This window comes from Amphiprion ocellaris, chromosome 13, assembly GCF_022539595.1.
Source record: "Amphiprion ocellaris isolate individual 3 ecotype Okinawa chromosome 13, ASM2253959v1, whole genome shotgun sequence".
Classification (NCBI taxonomy): Eukaryota; Metazoa; Chordata; class Actinopteri; family Pomacentridae; genus Amphiprion; species Amphiprion ocellaris.
Window position 1 is genome coordinate 29,027,840 of NC_072778.1, and position 3,041 is coordinate 29,030,880.

Below are 3,041 nucleotides of genomic sequence, written 5' to 3' on the forward strand. Positions count from 1 at the left end.
GCATGTCACCAAAAAAAATGTCATAGTATAGCCTTTGGTCTAAAAACGTCACAGTATAGCCTTTGGTCTAAAAACGTCATAGTATAGCATGCCGCTCTAAAAATGTCATAGTATAGCATGTCGCTCTAAAAACGTCATAGAAAAGCCTTTAGTCCACAAAATGTTATGTCCCGACTGTCTGAAGTTGGTGAGGAGCAACACAAAAACAGTCCAAACGCTGGTTTCCAGAGGGTTAGATGAGTATTTATTTGAAAGAGTAAGTTTGCAACAACACAACATGTGAGGGGGTTAAAAGCAAATGGGTGTTAGTAAAATAAAAATAAATAAACAGAACTAAAAGTGAACTTCATGTTGACATTGATGGGCATTCCAACCAGGAACAAAGTAAAAGATAATCAATACAAAAAAAAACCTCTTCCTGTTCACCTCTTAAAATCCAAAAACACACCGCAGTAGCACCCTGAACTAAAACTGTCAATGGGTTCCCTGTTTTCCTTTCTGAACAATTCAAAGGTCCCTCTCTATCTCCCTACACATCCACCAACCACTGGAACACATCTCCAAAGTTCTGCAGGGCCAGCTCAGCTTCCCCTCAGAAGAAGTGCCGCCACCTGCCAGATGAAGGAGCCTTTTGAGAGGCAGCTGGCATCGTGATTGGACTGTACTTTGGTCTGTTCCAATCCAGCTTCAGCTCCAGAGACGGCAGGCGGGACGAGTCAACGGAGGCCGGATGGACGAAGGCATGCAGCTGAGTACAATCCAGAAAACAACAGAGGAGGAGTGCAGCGGCCCAGAGCCAGAACAACCAGAGTAGCATCGTCTCTTAGAAAACATCATAGTATAGCCTTTGGTATGACAAAACGCCATCATATACATCGTATATTGTACAAATAACAAGTCAAAGAAAAGAGACATACATTGTAGAATTATAGTAATTGTGGGCTGACTGATTTACTGATTATCAGTATTTTATTTTTTACTGATTTATGGTAATAAATCAATTTAAAAATAGTGCTACTTTGGCTCTGAACCTTTATCTACCTGTGGTCGCTCTGTCTTCTGGAGTGATTTGATTGGTTATACATCACGAATAAAACTCCTTTAACTTAACATCTGTAAACAAAACAAAAATGTATCAACAAAGTTTTCTGTTAGAGTTTTTGTTCTTCTAAGTTTAAATCCAAGATTTTAAATACTTTCGTTTACTGCAAATGAATATCTACTCCAAATGTCTCACTAATAATCATTATCAGCCTTAAAAACCCACAAAACACCCCTCTATACTCGACCACACTTAGTACAGTCTAGTTTCCCCTTCTATAAATCTGCTTGGAATCGTCCACTTCCTGTTTGTCAAAGTGGCCTTCTACCTGGACAGGTTTTGTTGGAGCACATGCATCAAACATTTTGGGTAACTGCACTTTAATATGGATGGATGACACTGAATTAGAGTCTGTTTTAATGAGATTGAGTTAAGATGTGTAGCTCTGTCATTAAATAGGAAATTATTTCTCAGAATTCACAGAGAAAAGTGAAATGTTTGCTAGGTTAGCATCCCACATGTTCTTTGGCTCAGCTAAAGCTAACTCTCTCCAACTTCTGGATCTCTTGAGTTGCTTGTTAAAATATCTTGCTGGAGGTGCTGAAGTTCAGAAAGTCTGAGATGTTTGTTCAAAATAAGCTCATTCTCAGGTCTTATCTGAACTGTCCTCTTTTGTTTGTACTTTCCCTAAACTTAGGAGTTAATGACAGAGCAGCACATCCAGACTCAGTCTCATTTATGTAGAGATTAAACTTCATTGTCATTCATTGATGTTAAAGTGCAGTTTTTCAAATGTTTGTTGCACATGCTCCCGACCAAACCAGTCCAGGTAGAAGATGATGTGAAGAGAAAGCTCCAGAGGATGAATATCGCACATTTATGTTGGAAATAAATGTCCTTTCATTAGACATTGTCATGCAAAAGTTGGATTTCCCTTTAATGATGTTCAAATCTTTGTTGAGTGTTTTGTTGATGTTGGTTTCTAAATGTTTTTTGACACTCGGCCCCAAGGATTTAAACCTTTTACGGCTCACCAGCTGCCACAATTCACACATTATCAACTATCTTTCTGACAAAACTAAGATAAAAAGTGAAAAACTGTCTGATTCCTGCATCATGAATGTAAATCTTTTTGGTTTTTATGACAGTAAACTGAATATATTTGGGTTTGACATTTTATAAACCAAAACAAGAAATGAATTAGTGGAGAAAACAATCAACAGAGTAATGGACAAAGAAAATGTGTTTTCCAACATATATGGCTGAATTACTCCAACATTACAAGATACATACAATTTTAATATAATTTTATTTATATAATGCCAATTACAGGTCAGATTGTCTCAAGATGCTTTATTTTTATTTATTTTTTTGTCATATTTAAAATATGACAAAGTAAGAAATTTAAACCTCTTGACTAATCCAATGTATTATTTGGTTTTTAAGAGACTAATCGACAACTAAAATAACTTTCTCCACTAAAACTAATAAACATTAGGTCAAATAGAAGGAACAGTTTTAAATACTGCGGTCCCACGACGACAAGAATAAAGTTTCTCAACAAAAACTAAATTTGCTGGTGGATTCCATTAAAGTCCTAATAAATCATAATAAAGTGTGATACTAAAGGTTTGTGGTGCTAAAAATGTCAAAGTAAAGATATCAAGTTGAACATTTGGATGGAGGTTGATAAAAGTTGACCTCCCTTCATTTCTCTGGAGCAACTCCATGGATTTTATGGATGGTGGTTAAAGACCTGCTCTTCTAGTTGTCTTCCTTCTAGTCGCTGTAAAAAGTCACTCCATCCTGGCCGACTTCAACACCTCTTCATGACAACTTGTTCTGCCTCCGACCTCGTGGAAACTCCAGAAACTGGGGAAAACCTGTGGAGACTCGAAGAACTCGTGGAGACTCGACAAACTCGTCAGGCGGGGGAAGGTGTGGTGGGCGGTGGGGGAGTAGAGGGGGGAGGCCGCCACCCACCTCCCCGCCTACTCTC

The 3,041-nt window shown here is 38.1% G+C and overlaps 1 long non-coding RNA gene across 1 annotated transcript in view; it reads left to right on the forward strand.

The window, feature by feature from the left end:
- LOC129350310 (uncharacterized) overlaps positions 1-2,614 on the forward strand; it is a 49,014-nt gene extending 46,400 nt beyond the window's left edge. Inside the window, exon 4 of the long non-coding RNA XR_008603668.1 lies at positions 514-2,614. This is a non-coding gene — a long non-coding RNA (uncharacterized LOC129350310). The remainder of the gene's footprint in view (positions 1-513) is intronic.
- Positions 2,615-3,041: the final 427 nt, after the last annotated feature.